The sequence below is a fragment of the Protopterus annectens genome, chromosome 15.part0 (assembly GCF_019279795.1).
Source record: "Protopterus annectens isolate FY-2018-M chromosome 15.part0, PAN1.0, whole genome shotgun sequence".
In the NCBI taxonomy this organism is placed as follows: Eukaryota; Metazoa; Chordata; order Ceratodontiformes; family Protopteridae; genus Protopterus; species Protopterus annectens.
Window position 1 is genome coordinate 808381054 of NC_056749.1, and position 21697 is coordinate 808402750.

Here is a 21697-nt window from a genome sequence, read left to right on the forward strand (position 1 = left end):
AGGATATCTGCGTTATGCAAGTACCTGACTGTGGCTCTGATCATTACCTCATCCATGCTGTTCTGCAGTTTCATCTACAAAGTGCAAAGCACACGTTACCTCCACCAGCCAGGCTGGACTGGAAGCAACTGAAGGCCCTGCCCGCAAACAGGAGGGTCTATATTAGAACACCGAACTTTCAAAGTTTCAAGTGTTCTAATATTGAACCCTATTAATCAAAAATGTAAAACATCGAACATACAGAACAGCGAATTTTTTCCTAGGGAAAAAATTTGCTGTTCTAAAACACATGCACACAACACAAGCACACCAAACAAACAGCAATCTACACACATACACCTAAACTCTTACACCTAACCTTACACTAAACTATACATACACCACTATCCACTTACCTTAACCCAAACCCTAACCATAAGGCCCGTCACTATTGCACAGTCACCTCACCCGCGCCCTAACCCTAACTCACCTATCCTGCCCTAACCATCACGTCCACACAATCGCACAGTTACCTGACCCATGCCCTAACCCTAACTCACCTAACCCGCCCTAAGCCTCATGTCCACACAATCACACACTTACCTGAACCTGACCCGTAACTTTCCACAAGAAAGCTGAAAATACTGAAGCAACAGAAACGGACAACCAAATTCTTTCCCTAGGAAAAGATGGGTTTTCTGTTTCTTCGATATTTTCAGTGTTCGCTGAAAACGGGTTGATATTAGAACACTTGAAATGTTGAAAGTTCGGTGTTCTAATTTAGACCCAAACAGGAATTCCAGATCACACTGTCAAACCAGTTCACAACATTGGGCCAAATGGAGGACATGGACGAAGCAGAAAAGCAGATATCAAACTCACTCATGGAATGCACCAAATCACTATGCCCACCCATCTGCCACCGAGCAAAGCCACTGATGTCTGATGCGTGCTTGGATCTCGTAGCCCAATGGAAGCAGGCAAAGTGGGTCAACTATGAATGATAATGGCAGCTCAAGTGAGAAATGTGCCAGAGGGTGAAAGCAGAAAGAGAAGCTTATTGGTGCCACATGGCAGCTGACATTGAGGTGGCAGCATCCAGACAGGAGTACCACGCCCTGTACAGCACCCTCAAATGATTGAGTGGGAAGACCATATCACCAAATCCACCAGTGACAACATCAAAAAAGCAGACAGGACATTCGTGCTCTCACCTTTTGAATGCTTGATATGTTGGAGGGAATTCTTTCAAGAGCTTTACAACCATGTCCCACCTCATGGACCAATGGTTGATCTGGCACCCATCAATCTTTCTGAGGCTCCAGTGACTGATGCAAATCCAACAGTCAAAGAGATGAAATTAGCTATCAAAACACTGAGAAATGGCAGGGCAACAGGAGTGGATCAGGTACAAGGATCAGATCAGGTCACTGCAGAAGCAAACAAGGCTCGTGGTGATATCCTGCTCCACTGATTCCATGCATAGATCAAGCTGCTGTGGGTTACAGAACAGGTACCAGGCTGCAGAAACACTTCAAGTAGACTAGCAAGGAAGAACAGGCTGCATTCAGACCAGACAGACGATGCTGTGATCAAATCTTCTCTGTCTGTCAGCTAATGGAGGAATGAATTCAGTGTGGACAATATACAGTTATCATCTTTCTTGATTTCAAGTCAGAATTTGACTGTATCCCCTGGCCTGCCATGTGGAAGTCACTGAAGACTGAGCATGTGCTGAAGGAAATCATCAGACAACTTCAAACATCATACAATGGTTCTTCCAACCAGGTGCACGTTCAGAATGAACTGTCTGAAGAGATTACTATCCAGACTAGGCTGCATCAAGGTTATGTGGTCTCTCCACTGCTGTTCAACATAGTGGCGGAGGCCATCATGAAAAGAGTATTTGAGGGAAGGAGTGGAGTCCAGTATGACAGTGACCATTCTGTGACTGACCTGATGTTTGCTGATGAGAGTGCCATATTCACATACACTGATGTTGAGGCCACAAATATCCTCCACATCATCTCCCACATTGCCTAATCATATGGCCTAAGGATAAATGTGGACAAGACCAAAGTGATGACAGCTAGAGGTTACAAGTCACCATTTACCTCAGCATAGTTCAGGTTGAACAAACACAAGAATTAAAGTATCTGGGTTAGCTGCTCCAGGACAACAACGTGGTATCAACAGCTGAAGTTCCTAGCAGGATTGAACAAGCCACTGAATCATTTGCCTCGCTCAAGTGGTATCTATGGAAGAGGGCAAACACCTCTATCACCACCAAGATTCATCTTTTCCAGGCACTGATCTTGACAATTCTCCTTTATCGATTGTAAATGAGGATCCTTCTCAAGCCAGACCTGAGCAAGCCTGAGGTTATCCAAATGTGATGCCTGCACCAAATCTTGGGAATCTCACTTCACGACCACATTAGAAATGATAGCATCCAGACCAGATGTGATCAACAGCCAATGATCAGTGAACAGATCCAGAATAGGAGGCTATGCTGGTTTGGACACATGTGCAAAATGGACAGCTGCAGCTTGCCATGCAGACTATTATGGAGAGAGCACCCCATGAACTGCAGAGTTCAACAATCTGTACAAAAAAGATGTGGTTTAAACAGGGTGAAGAAGACCTGAGAAGCTTGTGACTCGACCTACAGGAGGCCAGAATTATTACCATGGACTGAAACAGGATGGAAAGGCATCATGATGGAAGTCCGGAATCCAGCTGCAGCCACAGCAGCATATCAACTACAGTGTCAACCACCTCTGCCAGCCCCTAGCTAGGGACAAAAGAAGAAGAAATGATGTACATTTTTGGTATAAATCAAATATTTTGTCTATGTCTTATGTTACAGATTAAGCAAATGCAGCCTTGTAATTTAATTACAGCTATGTGAACAGTTTCATCTATTTACTGATAAGTATTAACACACATATATATGTGTATATATAAAAAAGTTTGTTCATGCATATTTTAACTTAAGTTATGATGATCTTTATATAACAGTATATTATCAATAACAAACACTTCTTTGATATAATAATAATAATAAGCATCTAGAACTGAATTTATTTTCGGTATATGCCTTCACAGCTAGAGCGTCTTCTGTGTGGAGACATGCGTGAATGGGAGTACCTTCATTGAAGGTTGTGCGTCAGGGCTGGCAACTCGGCATGTAAAAATCTACTGCCAATCATTAGCGGACCGGAGTTCCGCTGTGGTGATCCCTAACCGGGAAAAGCCGAAAGACACAACAACAACAACCTTCACATATTTTTCTGAGCTAATAATACTCTAACCTTCATGCCATCATTAATTTGTTTTATTTGTATATTGATACAACTCTGCTATAATCCTGATTAATTTATCTTTGTATTATGATTCACTTAAAATTTCATAGTTTGATCAACAATATCTTTAAAGATAATGCTAAATAAATGGTATATATTTATATCAATCTTATATTAGACATGAACTCATAATGTCTTTTACATTACATAACCAGCACACATTAATAATTCATGTGAGCATACTTTTTTTGTGTATATACCCACTTGCTAAAAGACAAAACAGACATTGTAATTGGAAAAAATGGAGGAAAAAAGTAGAGAAAATGAGAAGAAAAGATGGAAAGGACAAAGGAAACGGGAAATAAACAGATGTCTAAACTGTAAACTTTACATGCCTTACTAAATTTGGTAAGTTCATTTTACTGCAGACTTCTTTAGTTTAGTTATTTTATTTCATTCTCATCTAATTTAAGCTATTCATTTTTATACTAACTAGAAATACATTCCTACTAATTTCGTACTAGAATATTTATTAATAAAAAAAAAAATTAATTGATAGAATGTAGCCAACTGAATGGGAATCTATAAACACTACAATTTTACTTAAATGTTAAGTTCTAATACAGTTCTATTCATTACTTCACATTGTAAGGATCTAACAAACTTATCTCTAAATTTTAATGTATTAAAAATAAAATAAAAAGGTTCTGTTCTTAAATATTTTGAAAAATTACAGTCACATTTACTATTTACTATTCCTTCAAGAATCTCACTTTAATCACAAAGATAAAGATTTGTGGAACCCTAATAAGTAAGATATTTTATCTCATTATACCTTTAATAGAAAAAGAAGAGGATACTGGGTGGCCAAGGTGGTGCAGCGGTTAGCATTGCCACATCACAGCAAGAGGTTCTCTGGTTCAATCCTCGGCTGGTGTGCTTTCTGTGTGGAGTCTGTATATCCTCCCTGTGGTCACGTGGGTTTCCTTCGGGTGCTCCAGTTTCCTCCCACATCCCAAAGACATGCTGTAGGTGGACTGGACACTAAATTGGCCCTAGGTGTGAGTGGGTGCATGTGTGTGCCTTCTGTGGAAGGTTGGGTGCTGGGCTGGCAACTCAACACTGTAAAGCTCCACTGCCAATCATGAGCAGACAGGTGATCTGCTGTGGCAACCCCTAACTGGGAAACGCCAGAAAAAGAAGAGGATCCTATAGAGCAAAAAAATAAGTTATATACTCACTGTAACGTTCCATGTGAGTTGTCCATCTCGCCTTCATTCTTTACTGATGGGTTCAGAACTGATCCTTGGTTCTGACTCTGTCATTTACAAAAGGTTGAGGTCTCCCAACTGGTTTATGGCTTACTCCCTATCCCATGATGCTCTAGGGAATTCCCCAGATCTTGTATGATGGTATACTAAAATAGCGCTTATAAAAAGTTTTTTTTTAATTATCAACAAGAACCAAGAAGGTCAGAAAATAAAAGATGCCAAATAGTAGCCTCTCTATCCTCCAGGAGTCAAAGGTTGGGGGCAGGAGGGTGGGACAAAAGAATGAAGGCAAGATGGGCAACTCACATGGAACATTATGGTGAGTACATAACTTCTTTATGTGATGTTGTCCTATCTCGCCTTAATTTTTTATTGATGGGACAGCATCCCTAGCACCATCTTTCTTGGTTGGCTCACGGGAGAACATTCTTCAGAACCATGGACCCAAAGGAGGCCCTGTCCCTGGAGGCCAAATCCACTTTATAATGAGTGATAAAGGTATGAGGCCTTGCCCATGTTGCTGCTGCACAGATGGTATCAATTGGCAGTTTTGCATGAAAAGCAGAAGAGGTAGAGATAGTCCTTGTAGAGTGAGTTCTTAACTTGCCTGGAAGTTGTTTGTTTACAGAGTTGTAGGTGAACGCAATGCAATCTGACAGCCATCTGGATATAGTAGATTTAGCCACTGGAGCACCTTTCTTTCAGTCTGAAAAGTATACACACAGTTGGTCAGACTTTCTAAAGTCCTTTGTTCTGTGTAAGTGAAAATGTAATTGTCTGTGAACATCCAATTGGTGTAACATATGCATATTCTGCCTTATTGCCATATTTGGGGATAAAACTGATAAGTCTATGGACTGGTTTAAGTTTGATTCTGAGCATACCTTTGGTAAGAAGGACAGGTTCGTACAAAGTGAGACTCTGTCCTTATGGAATAGCATATACGGAGGTTTGATGGACAATGCTTGTAGCTCTGAAACTCACCTAGCTGAAGTGATTACTACTAAGAAATTTGTTTTACTGGTTAAAAACTTTATGTCACTGGATGACGTGGGCTCAAAAGTGGAATGGATTATGCAGGATAAAACAAAATTTAGGTGCCATGGAGGTAGAGGTGGTTTAATGGGTGGTTTTAACAGGTTAATACCTCTCAAGAAAGCTTTGCAAAGTCTGTGGACATAATATTTAGACCTCCTTCTCCAAGATGGAAATTTGAGATTGCGGATAGCTGGACTTGAATAGTAGCTGCAGCTGCCCCTTCCAGAAAAAGCTTTGATAAAAATTCCAGAATGGAGGGTAAAGGTGCAGAGAAAGGGTCAAGATTATTTTCCAAAGCCCAAGAGGAAAATATTTTCCATTTGCTGAGATATAATCTTCTCGTAGAAGCTTTGTAAGAAGAAATCAAGATATGTTGCGCTGAAGGTGAAAGGTCAGGTAGCGTGGCTATGTTTGGAATCAGAGCAGCCATGCTGTCAACTTGAGGGTTTGCAGAGATGGATGGAGACTTCCTGACAGATGAGTCAGAAGATCCGGAACTGGGTCTAGAAGCCAGAGCTCCTCTTGAAGATGAGGCCACAAGAAGGGGAACCAGATCTGACAAGGCCAGTATGGGGCGAGAAGTATTAAAGTCCTTCCTACTGCACTGGCCTTCTGAAGAACTTTGGGTATCAATGAAAACAGGGGAAAGGCGTAAAGGAGACCCGAGGACCAATCGTGTATGAGTGCATCCCTTGAGGACATCCCCAGAGGGGGGGATTAGGACAAAGTAGCTGCTGCATTTGGCATTTGAGGACATAGCAAAAAGGTCGCAGCAAGGCTGGCCCCATTTTTGGAAAATCATTTCCACTATGTCTTGCTTCAGGGACCACTCATGAGGCATCAGAATTGCCCTGCTGAGTTTGTCTGTTATCACGTTGGATTTCCCCAGGATTTGCATTGCTACCAGAAAATGTTGGGAGGAGGTTGCCCACTGCCATACTCTTAGTGTCTCTCATACAATTGACATGTCTGTTTGAATAGCAATCGTTCCTATTGGAAGAGAGTCTTGGAATGCCTGCAGTGCAAGAAGCACCACTCTCATCTCTGTGACATTGATGTGCAAGTGAGCTTTGTGATCCTGCCAAGTGCCTTGGACTGTCCTTCCCTGATAATGCCCCCCCCATCTGGGAAGCATCAGTGGTCACTGTGGCTAATGGTTGAGGGAGAACAAAGGATCGACCTAAGGTCACTTGATAGGAGTGTAGCCACCATTGGAGGTGTCACCTGAAAGATTCTATTAATATGGTCTGATATGACATTGAAAGTTCCTGCATGGACCACTGAGTGAAAAGCAGCCACTATAAGATTATCATGTGTAGCCATGCTAACAGAATTACATTTATCACTGCTGCCATTATGTCTTGTACGCTTAAAACTGTCCTTGCTTGAACACTTCTTTTGAAAAGTAGGACTGAGACCTGAAACTGCAAGGCTTGTACTCTTTCTGGGGGTAGCCTTACCATAATTTTTGTAGTATCTAGATCTGTGCCTATAAAAATGATATGTTGAGATGGCAATAAGGCAGATTTTTCGTAGTTTATTATGATCCTTAAATGGAAGCAGAGTCTCAGGGTGGTGTCTCTTGATTCTGTTAGTAGATGCTTGGCGGTAGTGATTAGGAGCTAGTCATCTAGATACAGAAATATTCTGAATTCTAGACATCTCAGGTGAGCCATAACTACTGCCATACATTTAGTGAAGACTCTGGGGGCTGTAGTGAGACCAAAGACCAGAGCTCGAAACTAGTAATAACTTGTTCCCAGCCAAAAGTATAGATGACTCCTGGATGGCCTGTCCATTTTTATGTAGTAGTACACATCCTGGAGGTCTATAGAGCACATCCAATTGTCTTTTCCCAAAAAGGGAAGTATCAGCTGCAGTGCTACCATCGAAAAATTTGTCTTTGTTACAGATTTGTTCAATCTGCTGAGATCCATTATGGGTCTCCAGTCCCCTGTTTTCTTTGGAACTAAAAATAACCATGAGTAAGTCCCATATCCTATTTGGTCTGTGGGGACTGGTTGAATAACTCTTTTTCTACCAACTTCTGTATTTCTAGGGTTGTTTGTTTCTTGTCACTGGGTAGAACATCCATAGGTTCATAGGGAAAAGGGATATGATGCTGTATACCCATTTGTCTTTTATTTCTAGCCAGGCATCTTGGTACAAGGCCTCCTTTCAAGAGTGCTGAAAGGGCTTACCAAAGAAGGATTCTCTTTTGCCCTGGTTATGCCGACCCCCCTGCTGCATGGCTGGCATCTTCCATTATTGCTTCCCCCTCTGCCCCTTGAGGAAGACTCAACGTGTGTGTCTTGAAAACTCTGTCAGATTTTCAAAACCACATCTTTCCTCCCTTTTGACCTTTAGGATAAGGTCTAGAAGGTTTGGAAAAATGGACTCCAACAGTAGAGAGAGTTTTCTTTTCCTGTTAACACCTGGTTAGTGTGTCTTTGACCTTAGGCCTGAACAAGGGCGAGCCATCAAAGGGGGCATTAACAAAAGAAGACTTAAAGGGTTCTGCAAAGTTACATAAGCGCATCCAGGAATGTCTCCTAAGGGAAATTCCTGAACCTGCTGCCCTACTCGCTCCATCAGCTGCATAAGAAATGAGCCTCATGGATGAGTTTACTACTGAATTCAAGGTGGAGAGCTGGGAGGACACTATCTGATACCCCCACAGCTACTGAACCCTGTAGAGTATCTCCTAGCTCCTTCAGAAGATCTCTTTGCAACCTGGTAAAGTGTGTAAAATAATTCAAGAACCTGAGTGTAAAGGTTGCTGAAGAAATCATATGCTTTCCATATCTGTCCATCATTTGTGACTCTTTGTTTGAGGGATGGACAGAAGAGGATGTCTCTGACAATTCCTTCTTGGCAGCTGCCACCACCACCATAGCATCTACTGGAACACCTTTTGTTGGAAGGTTTTATCCTCAGGGGATTTGATGAATTTATTTGGCCTCTGGGGACAGGCTCCATGGAATCTGGAGACTTCCACACCTTTCAACAAAATAATTCCATAAGTTCATCAAAAGGCAGAAACACCCAAGTGGCAGAAGGGTGAGACCCAAAAGCCTTCAGGTAGACAGACTCCTCATCAGAAGGATTGATGGGCTTCCAGCCTCCTCTCTGCTTAAGAATTTCTAGGATGTCTGCAAAGGAGACATCCTCAGAGGGCAACCATGGGGGACCCTTCTGACTCATCGAGGTCTGTGTCAGATGTGTTTGGCTCCTCTGGGGAGTCCAGATGCTTCCTCTTGCATAATCTCTTGCAAGGGACCTCTTCAGAAGGACATTCTGGAGAGGTTACAGAAGAGAGGGGTTCACCCACTTGGGCATCCTGAGGCCTTGGGTCTCCACGTCTGTGTTTAATTGGTTGCGCTTCAATGGACACCGGTGTCTTTGGGGGATGAATGACTGGATGTGAGAGTGGGGCTGCCCAGGGGACATCACTCTCCTCATCACCTCAAAAGCCCCCTGCCCATGACCTGAGGAAGCTCCTGGTTCTAAAGAACTAGAAAGTTTCCCTGGCACCTATGGGGTTGGCTCTGAAGCTGATGTAGGAGCCGAGCTCACCCGTGCCAAGCCCTGAGAGTCATATTCGGATCTGACAACCATCCAATCCAACTGTCCTCCCTAGACCTGACCAGAGAGTGGCTCCTAGACTCCTCGAGCTCAAACATCACTGAGGAAGTCAGAGCATAAGTTGGAGCTGCAGATCCTGGTGTAGGTCTCAGCTCCAACAGTTCCACTATGATCCGTTCCATGCATTCCAGCTCCAAGGCCCTGAGGAGGGTCAGAGGAGGAATCAATAATGATAGGGTAGTTCCACTTGGCACTGAAACCATCTGGGTTGGCTCTGACAATAATTTGACCAGTGCTGATGTACTGGAGGACTGAGAAGAGGTGGCAGGAGATCTCAACCTTTATAAAATTGGTGAACTTAAAATCAGAGAAACCGGCTCCAGGACAGTGGACCTGCTTCAAGACTGCAATACCATCAATTCTGAAACAGGAGGAATCAAGGTAGAAGGTTTTTCGGCCTGACAGATTTCAAAATTTTATTTGAAGGTCCAGATTGATCTGAAGAGGATGAAAATCTTTTACTTGATGTCCCCGATGTAGAAGGAGGGGAAGAAGCTTGTTTTGATGCACTCTGACCTACTCCTAAGGCTTCTGAAAAAGAACTCTTTAACAACCCTCTCAGTATCAGCTTATTTTTTTCTTTCAAGGAGAACTCTCAAAGTAAATGAGTGGCATATAGAGCATGAATCTTGCAAGTGTACTGCTCCAAAGCAGTACACAAATTCAGTATGGCTATCTGTCAAAGACATTTTCTGGGAGCAGTTAGAACATTTCTTTAACTCAGAGAGTTTAGTCTCTTTTAGTTGCTTAGACATATTTAACCAAGAAATATAACACAACTTAAAATAGCTATAGAGACAGGAACAAAAGAACAACTGACAACTTTAAAATTTTTCTTTTTTTTTTTTTTTTTTTTTTTTTGCAGTACAAAAAGCACACCACACAGGAAAAAAGGCCATCTAACTTAAATGGGCTGAGCCGCTCTCGAAGTTAAATGAGCTGACTCAGGGGGAAAAAAGGGTTCAAGCTAGATTCCTGATCAGTAAATAATCCACACACATGCAATTAAGTCAAGATTAATTGAACAACTAACACAGATAAGCTGGGATAGGGATGGAACTGTAGGCCTTGAGATAAAATGATGGCCCTAGAAAAACACAGCAAGCAATGGACACAGCCTAACACTGTAACTAACAAAGAAATAGAGCTATTAAGATAATAGCACAAAAATATTACAGAAGGAAAAAACAGTTTAACTGGTATAATAAAAGGTTCGAAAGTAAACTTAGCCAGAGCCAGTTGAAGAAATGCTAGATCTGTTTAGCAACAAATGAGATCTGCGGAATGTCCTAGAGCATCATGGGATAAGGAGTAAACCACAAGCTAGTTGGGAGACCTCAAGCTTTTGTAAATATCTGAGTTGGAACCGAGGGTTGGTTCTGAACCCATCAGTAAATACTGAAGGCAAGATAGGACAACATCACATCATAATAATACAAAAACACTATTTAAATATGAGAATAAAGATGGTTTATTTTCTTTAATTACCATACACTGCAATAATAGAATTTGAACTTTAGTTAACACATTGGTTCTCAGGGATGGGTGCCATAGTTGTCAAAAATTACATGGTGGTGACTTTAATTGTTTGTTATGAAACATAAAGCTTCTACAGCTAAATCACTGCAAAAATTCGATGGAAATATTAAACTTATAAGACACACTTTCATTAAATGATATTGAATCTTTATATTTGTCACATACCCTGTCTGTTTTTGGTGTACAAACCAGAGGTGATAACTTATTAATTACATATTACTTAACATCTAATCTATATAGTTATAAAAAGGACTTCTGTCCCTTTCCAGATCATAATTCTTAAATGCTAAAACTATTGACTAACTTTAGACCTCTTCCAACAATCAGTAGAATTGCATCTTTTACTGTTAACATATAAGACTAAAACATGGTATAATAGTGAAATTGATTTTTTTATGAATGTAGATCACATTGATAATGCAAAGACAGTGATGGTCTGGGACACTCAAGTCTTATGTGTATGAGAAGTCAGTATCTTACTGTAAAAACAAAGGAAAAGAATGTGATAAAGATCTTGTAGATATTCAAAAAAATAACTTTACACAGCTAGTCTTATATATCACATAAAAGTGATACATCAACATTTTCTTTAGTTAATAAATAAAGAAATACCAAGATTTATTAGTACATAAGACTTCTCTTGCTCTGGAGAAACTTAAACTAACTACATATTCAAAGTCACCTAGACAAATGCACAACCTAATAAAGAGAAGTAAGATTATGTCTAGATGTAATCATATTAAAGAAACAGAATCATTAAAGAATGGTAAGATATTTTCTGATATCCAATGTATTTTATCTCAGTCTAATGAATACTAATCACATTTAAATAATTCCAGCAATAAACCAATTGCAATATATTCTATGATATGTTTGCTAAATAAATTGATTATTCATTCTTTATCAGAATATTCCAACAATATTTAACTTAGGTCGTATTTTTAAGAATTTTCCAAAAAAATCAAGGTGTTCAAAAATAATAAATTGTCTGAACCAGATGGTTTGATTTCAGAACAATATAGACTACTGCCACATAGCATGATTTTTCTCATATTCTGTTCTGACAGAGGTTCAACATAAATTGATTATTCCTCCTTGTTTGGAATATTCCGTTATAACTTAAATCTTAGAAAATGGAGAGATCCACTTTCTTGCTCTGTCTACAAACCAATTGCCCTCCTGAAAATAGGCTATAAATTGTTTCCATCTTCACATATAGATAATACTTTTTATTTCTTCTTTGATCACTGTTGATCAAGTGGACATTGTTCCCAAAAGATACACACAAGATAATCAAAAGAATACTGCCATTAATAGACATTGCAAATATTACTGAAAAGAAAACAATTTTGATTAGACTGGGTATATACATATATATATATATATATATATATATATATATATATATATATATATATATATATATTCATTAATATTTATTGAAATATTAAATATTATTTTTTCCTCATCATTATATTAATTTCATAAGAATAAGATATATTTATAAAGATAACAAGGCCTATGTTAAACTTGAAATGTTTACATATGATCCAATAGAAATGAAACATGAGAAATTAACCAGATTGTTCAATTTCCCCTCTTTTTTTACTTCAGCCATAAAATTACAATTAAAATCAAGTCATAAGATTCTGAGTGTAAAAGTTGGTAATAGCTATGAATCTAAACTATTGCTTTTAGTGTATGTTGTCATGTTACCTTTAACTGATTTACATACTGATCTAAGTGTGGTTCCATCTATTTTATAAAAAAATAATTTCATATTTCTATATTAATAATCAGAAATGCAAATGTCTTCTTCTAAATAAACAGTCTGATATAGCTATAATTTTTGGTCTTACCTTTGCTTAAGAAACACAGGAACTTTTATTTAAAAGATTTATGATGAAATAAAAAATACAGATTACAAAAAGATGCTAGATGTTATTTTTTAGAGTCAATGAATATTGTGTTTTTTTTTTGAGGACAAACTTCAATTAATAAAAATGGTTAAACTACCAAAATGCTATATATGATGCTATATATGTTATAATCAACCTGACATTTTGCAGACAGATTTCCTATTAGACTATTTAATACATTTTTATTTAAAAAAAATCAAGAATAAGTTGGAGTAAAAATTACCAGGCATAGAAACCTATTCAAAATCTGCTTTAAGCAAAGCAATAATACATTGGATAGATATGAACTACTTAGTAAATGGAAAAGGCTACATATGCAACTTTTAATGATAAAAGAATGGCAATTTCAACTATATAACAAAACTTTACAAATATTAATTTATGGCCAATTCTTTAATAAGTTGCAGTATAATGTATATAATTCATCTCAGTCTAAATATGTTAATTTAATTTTAAATAATTTTAGCCAAATTAATCTGAATATTTAGTTTGATATATTAACTCCTTTCTTTTCCCTATAAAGGTCTTTTAGAAGGAGCATGTACTCTAACAATTTGCCAATGGAAAGAGAAAAAAAACTTTTTTGGTTGGTTTAACTGTTTTAATAATGGCTTCCTAAGATCTATGAAATAAATAATATCAGAGTTTGACCTTGAGCCCATGGATAGGCTACTGAATGAAAGTATTAGGAAATATGCTGAAGAAGATTTTTGTAGATATTCTAATATCCCTAAACTAATTGAATATCTTTACACTCTAATATATAAAACTCCTAATTGTTCTGCAATTGCCTAAAATATAAATAAGTTATTTATTAACTTTAAACCTTCTTTAGATGGCAAATTTTATAATCATAGTTTATTACAAATGGTGATGAGTGTCACAGAAAGTAATATATCAATATATCCTTTATCTTACAATCTACTGAAGACACATTTCAGTTCAGCATTGGTGCATGTTTGCTTGGAAGTTTTTACACAGATACACTCCTCATAAGTTAGCAAAGTTAACAGAAAGTTAATAACATATGCTGGAGATGTAATCAATATTCTATAGCTAACTTGCAGCATGTTATTTTTGAGTGGACATTTTTAAAGAGTATTGGGGAAGATTGGGTATTTTCTTAAAGCTTTATGGTATGATAAAATAACTTTGAATAAATGTATGATATTATATAGCTTTTTCACAAGTATTACCTTAAAGAAAGAAGGTTACTATCAATTTTGGACCATTTTTTTCAGTTGCAAAGAAAATCATCACCAAATCTGGTTGAAGAGCAGAGTTCCTCTTTACAAAGAATTTCTTTCTCTTCTTCATGAAGTTCTTTTGATAATCTCTTTGTCAATGACAAAATTAGCCTCAAAATCTACTTGTATTACACTATAGACTAATGTATTAAAGTTATTAGAACAATGTGACAAATTCTCATCATAAAGTCAATTAATTTAGACCAATAATGTATATTTTCAGAAATGTCTAAGGTTATATCTTGGGTCTATATCAGCATTTCGAAAAGTTAATAGTTTGAATTACAAAATGTCAAACTGAAATGATCGAACTATTACATTTTTGAATGCCGATATAAAAAAAAAAAAAAAAAACCTAAAGGGTGTAGGCAGGGGGGCAAGCCCACCTGCACCACCCTCATGAGGAGATGCACCCCCACTACTTAAATATACCAACTTCGAGACCGCACTACATTGTAGTAAATGGAAATCTCCCCTTATGGAGATTTCCATTTACCCGTTCCATGTTCTGCATTTCCGGCATTCTCACGTCAACAATATCGTATTCAATATTGTCAGCGTTCTAGATGCTGATAGGAACCCTATATCTCTGACCTGATCTGTAGATACTCTAAATAATTTTTTTTTTATTTTATTAGAAAATGGTTATTTTTTGTTGTTTATCTGTTTATTGTTACTGTATTGGCAATACAATTCTTAATAGAGAAAAATACAAAGTATGTTGCATAAACATGCTTGCAGTATCACATGTCATCATATCCGCAAGCATCGTCTGGGTATATATTTGTATATATACTTCTAAAGCATGCATTAGGCTTTTACATATGTGGACATTGTATGTGTGTGTACTGTGTGAGATATAGTACTGCTGATGAACAGACCACACAGTTGCACACAGTCACACACACACACACAAATCTCACATACAAAATGAAACACAGACAGCCAATGCAGTTAAAAAGTGAGTAAAGGGGAATGGTAAAAGCATAGTTACAGTCTCAGTGAACCTGATCTTTTCTCCAGTGTTGGACTACAAAGTTAGTATGCATAAGGTAGAGTATTTAGAGGGCATCCACCCACACTGGTGTAAGGGCTGAGTTGCCCCTCTGTGCAAAAAAAAAAATATTTTCTTAAGAATCAGTGAAAGCGGATTTCAGTGTAATTTGCTCAAAGTAAGTGGAGACACAGAAAAAGTGGTCATAGACTCATTACCTATCTGTCAAACAGCAAGATAACACAATAAAATGCATTGTAAAAGTGAGCAATTAAACAGAGCAAACAGTTTGCAACTTAAAAGTACATTGTTTATACTAAGATTCAAGAGTCAATGTTGCAAAGAGCTTTATTACTATCGATTGTAAAGAACCCAGGTGCAGACTTTGTTGATGTTTTGCTGTTATAAGTCATTTTCCAGTAGTGAGACAGTGTTTCCTGTTCTAAGAAAGTGTATGTCATTGGGGTCAATGCCATTCAATTACATGCGAGAGATCATTTGTAAATCTGGAAAAGATAAATGAGCCAGGCATAAAACCTTGTAGTACTCCAGACTTGAGAGCACCAAACTCAGAAAGAATATTAACTCTATAAACAACCTTTGTGACAGGAAATTTTGAAAACAAATTAACAACCAGTTTTCCAAATCCTGCATTCTTAAGTGTAACTGCTAAGGTTCTATTCCTATAACAGATTCAAATGCTCTCTTTTGACTGAGAAAGATAGCACCTGTGAGGAGACCTTTTTTCATGCTACAGAAGATCGTATCAGTGATGTATAGAGTGCATACAATGTACTGCAACCTTTCTTGAAGCCATGATGCATATGTAAGAGAAGCCCATACATATCACTTTGGGATGCAGCCCCAGGCTGCTGAAAAAAGATATTCCCTTAATGTGGATTGCATGCTGTAAAACTTAAGTACAGCACATTTCAACATATGTACATCTATGAAGATGACTTGTTTATTACCAGACCTGCACAACTTTGTGTAAAATATCTATGTGAAAGGAACTCAAATAGGATTGAAGGCATGCATATCTATTTGAATATTGTGCACACAGCAGCTGTCAGCAGTTCCACTCTTTCATCTCAGGGTCTACCAGACTGGCTTCAGCATCAGATGGGCTATACCCATCGCATGTCAGGGGTCAGTAACAATATTGAGGACATGGTACAGCACTGCACTGCAGTCAAGGAATGTATTACAATTTTTTCCTAACCCTTCATGAGACCATTATATCTCCAAGGGTGGGTCCTTCATTGGTTATCACTTCTAATCTGACCATCATTTCAAAAAAGGTCTGATATTAGCCTCAGTAGCAGCCTTGTGTCTTTTTCCCTCATCCATAACCAGGAAATAAAACACAATGGTGTACCCAATGCATACAGCACTCACTCTACCCCACAAGATGTACACACCTATCCCATGCATATGGCACTCCCTCCTCCCTACTAGGTGTGCACACCCATCCCATATATATGGTACTCCCTCCGCCCCACAAGATGTGCACACCCATCCATGCATACGGCAAACCCTCCTATCCAAAGGATGTGCATACCCATTCCATGCATTTGGCACTCCCTCCTCCCCACAAGATGTGCACACCCATCCCATGCATATGGTACTCCCTCCTCCCCACAATATATGCATACCTATCCTATACATACGACACTCCATCCTACTTTCCACAAGATGTGCACCCCCATTCCATACATATGGCACTCTCTCTTCCCCACAAGATGTGCATGCCCATTCAATTCATACCATACTCCCTCCTGCTCCCCACAAGATGTGCACACCCATCCCTTGCATACAGCATTCCCTTATCCCCACAAGATGTGCATGCCATTCCCATGCATACAGCAGTCCCGCCTCCCCACAAGATGTGCATACCCATCCCATGAATACGGCTGTCCCTCCTCCCCACAAGATATGCACGTCCATCTCATGCATACAGCAGTCCCTCCTCCCCACAAGATGTGCACACCCATCCCATGAATACGGCTCTCCCGCCTCCCCACAAGATGTGCATGCCCACCCTTCACTGCCAACACCTCAGATGCCCAAGCTGCTAATCACACCTCATATGCCCAAGCTGCTAATCACACCTCAGATGTCAGGGCTCCATCTGTCTATGCCTTGTTGTTGTCCTGATACATTTTTGATAAATCACTTATTTCTAGTCCCTACTTCTCAGAAATAATACTTTACAAATCATGAATGCTACAAAAATCGTATTTATTCAGTAGAAATTCAGCTTTCTTGGGATACTAATTTCATCATTTCTTATTTATCCCTTATAAAATGTTTAATTTCTAAACCTGAAAAATCCTTCTTTTTCTTGTAGACAAACCAATGTATCTCTATAGTGCTTCCTGTTAAAGTGACAATCTCATCAGGGTTGTTCCTCATCTTAATGTAATTTTTTGCAGTGATGCCTTGCCGGTCACTGTTACACAGTTGCATATAATTATGGTGATATGGACATTTTCTTTATGTATTTTTATAATGTTTGCCAACAACCAACAAAATCTGCAGCAATGTAAACCACTAAATTGCTGTCTCTGTGGTACATAAACAACCTTGATGGGACATTTCTGGGTCTTCGTATTCAGATGGCTCTATCTGTTTAAGATTCTCTGGACTTAAAAGTTCCAAGGAATTGTTCAGAGTAACACAGGTATAGTTATGCCCCTTTGTATTCTATTATAATGGTTGTCTTGCCACTGGGTTTCATCTAGTGCTGTAGCATGTATAATAGCATCTATGAAATCAGCTGCAAAGAGTTTTACTTTCACTAATTGTCAATAGCACTATGAATTCTTTGGTGTGTTTTACTTATCAGGTTATCTTTTTATTATGAGAGGATAATTCAATTAATTTTGCAATCATTGCATGGTTGTGACATGACTCATAAAGTCACCAGGTGGCCTTGGCTTATGCTGTACAGTGAGTAATGATGTTTGTACTATTTTAATAAATTTTGATTAACTTGAAAACTATGACACTGAGCCCAAATAGATTTATGTTTATTTATAGTTAATTCTTTGATACCATCCTAAGAGTGATTTTATAAATCATCTTTATTTTTCAACAGGATACTTTTACCTAAGAAACTCATTTTCCAAAAGTCCTGAGTAATTTAATTTTATCTTGTATATCTTTACACCAGATAGCTTGCTGTTTGAATTATATTTTGAACAATTTCCTTTTTCCTTAAGATATCCTGTTGGTTTATTATTTTAACCTTTGTGCTCTGCAAGAAAATGCAGATCACTGAGGTACAACATCTTCATTGGTCATTCTGGGCTTCTGAGTTTTTTATTTTGCAAGTTAAATTTATCCAGACAACTTTAGAATGAACCTGATTTCCAGTACTTGAAAAAAGGATACTTAAGACAAAGTAATGTATACCACAAGAGCAATGCATTAGTGAGTCCTTTTGGGATATTGTCAGATCGTTTAGGTTTGATACCAAGGGCAAAGCCTAAAAGATCAAATGATTTGACCAGGAGTCATAACTCAAAGCTTTAACCTTTACTGGACATTATTATTATCATAAAATGAAAATATGTAAAACATTTATTTTTTAAGATTCATACAGTCTCTGGCTATGTTTAACATGTTATGCACTTACATTGTAAAAGCTACGTTTCTTTATGAAGCCTGACTTTTTTTTCCCCTGAAGTCTGTTTTTAGGAGGTTCATGTTAGACATTGAAAATTATACAATAAAAGGTCATTGTTATTCAAAAACAAGCACACTAACTGGACAGACAAACCAAGCATATACCAATGGAAAAAAAGTCAGGCCCCTAAAGTACCATTGAGTGGACAAACTTTGTTCTATTCATGCATGCTATGGAGGCATACCTCTCAACTCTCCCGATTTTCACAAAATGTCCAGATTTTTGCCTCATATTTTTGGTCTGTTCATTATAAAGTTTGTGCTTTTCTGACAAACCACTGAGGAATGAAGTCATAAAATAATGGCGTACACCAGAACCAGGAAACAAAGGTATACACAAGGTATATAACCACTGAAAGTGTTACAAGTCGATCGGTTACACCACAAAGGAGTCAAACAGCCAGCTCACAGGTATTCAGCTCTCCAAAAAACATCCAGGTCCATAAACGTTCCAAAGGTATTTATTAAATAAAAACACACACAAGTAAAATAAAAACGTCGACCTAGGTTTCGTTCACAAAACGAACTTCATCAGAACACATTTGAATCTAAACTGAAACTTTAAATGTAAGTGCCAAAGGAACTGATTGGACCTGTTAACCAATGATGTATAAGCACTTTGCATTAATGTAATTAAATTAATTAAATTGAATTCCATTGAATTGAGCTGAATTAAACAGTAATACATGCTTCGATATACTGTCCACACAAAAACAAGGAACAGAAAAAATGTCCTTAATCCATCTATATCATATTAAAAACATTAACAAAAAACATTAAACAAAAAACTTTAAACAAAAAACTTGCCCTTTAGGTTACCCTTATGCATATTGCAAAAAATAACTAATTCATCATGTTATTGTGTGATAGTTGTGATTAGTAATGCAACACACGGATTCAACACCAAATATAAAAATATACAATAATAATGTAAAATAATAATATATGGTGAAAGAAAATTAAATTAAGTTACTCATTGAATTAAAAATTGCAATAATAAAGGTACAACAAATACAGCCGGTGCCCAAAACACATTCTAAATAAATTCTATTATATATATGCGTTATAAATGTGTTAAAATCATTGTTAAAAATATGTTGTATAAAAAATAAAAAAATATTATAATGTGTATATATATAATTTACCTATAAATACATTCAAAAAACATGCCAATCCTAAATCTATTGTGAAATACAACCATGAATGGTGCAAACCCAAATGTCTTATTCCAAAGGAAATTACATGTAAAAAACCTATATAATAGTACAATGTAGGAAATATAATAATTTATAAATTCATATTGTATATATCAGCTGTTGTATATAAATAATGCCTTTATATATATGTATATGCCATATATATAGAGAATAAATGTTATGTATGTATATAAGTATAATAAATATAAATATATATATGTACAAATATAAATAATTAATAATATAATAAAATAAATATATATACGAATGTATAATATAAACTGTTAAAATGATTAAAAAATGTTTTTTGAATTTATTTATTATATATATAAAAAATATATATATAAACTAATTGTGTAAATGTGAAATGATCAAATAAGGGGTAAATGTAAAATATAAGGTAATGTTATGAAATAGATATAATAGATATCAAATATATATATTGTCAACGTATAATGTATAATATAGTATTCAAAAACTATACCAAAATGGTTAATGAAAAGTTGAAAGTAACCAATTGAATTGAATTAAAAGCTCCATTACCATCCATGGCAGTATAAAAAAGGTTGTATATTCTACGTAGTATATATTGTGATATTCTTTAACTTGTATATGTATTAGACATATGATACTCCATAAATGCCCAACCACTAAAACCCTTTAATACTTTTCATCCATAAAATGGGTTTAATACTGATAAATTCATTTAAACCAGGGTTGTGGTTGGCATTAAGTAAAATCTGTAACTTTAATTCTAATACATCTAAATTATACTTAGTAACCTTTCCTTGTGAATCAAACTGTTGGTGAATAATCCCAAAAAACATAAAAGAATGATTTGGAAATTGGTCGATATGTCTGGCAAGGGCGTTTGTTAATTTATTGTTCTTAATATTCATTAAGTGTTCTCTTACCCTTGCCCTGAGTTGCCTGCTAGTTTTGCCAACATAAAATCCCTCACACTGTTGACACTTAGCTATGTAAACAACATTTTTTGTGTAGCAATTGATATATTGTTTAATCCTTATATTATATCCATTAATAGTTATATTGCTATCAGTATTGATCATATATTTACAAGTTGAACATCTACCACACTTGTGGTTACCCACCAGTTTAAAGGACTCAACACCTGTGTTGCTGTTCATACCTTCAAACATGTCCTTGAAGGACAAGTCCTTCCTACAAACAAATTGTATATTTCCTGTGCACATGTCCCCCAATATTTTATCTGAACTAATCAGTTTCCAGTTCTTATTAATTATATCCTTTATATCTGAGGACATACCATTAAAAGTGGAAATGTATAAGGGAATATTATTACGAACGAACTTACCCATTTCTACAACTCTACTTGAATCAATTGCCATGGGGTTAGGATCATTGCTAAGTAAAATAGATTGGTATATACCTATTTCCCTTTTATATACCACTTCCTTGGCTATATTTCCACACAGTTCAGGTGGATATCCCCTATTAATAAATAAGAGACTAATAAATTCAATTTCCTTGCTAAAGTCCACTTCATCGCTGACCATTCTTGCTGCCCTCACCATCTGTCCTTTCACGACTGCTTTTTTCTGATGGTGAGGGTGCCAGCTGTCAAAGTGTAAGTATGAATTTGAGAAAGTGGACTTTCTGTATATATTTGACATCAATTTTTTGTTAACCCTATCATATGTTAACTTAATATCTAAATAATTAATACTTTCTTCATTAATAGAGTGTGTAAATCTTAAAAATGATACATTGTTGTTAATATATTCTATAAACCTTTCCAAAATATTTCTATCCCCTTTCCATATAATAAATAAGTCATCTAAAAACCGGCCATAAAATTTAATATATTGGTTAAATTCTGAGTTAAACACATA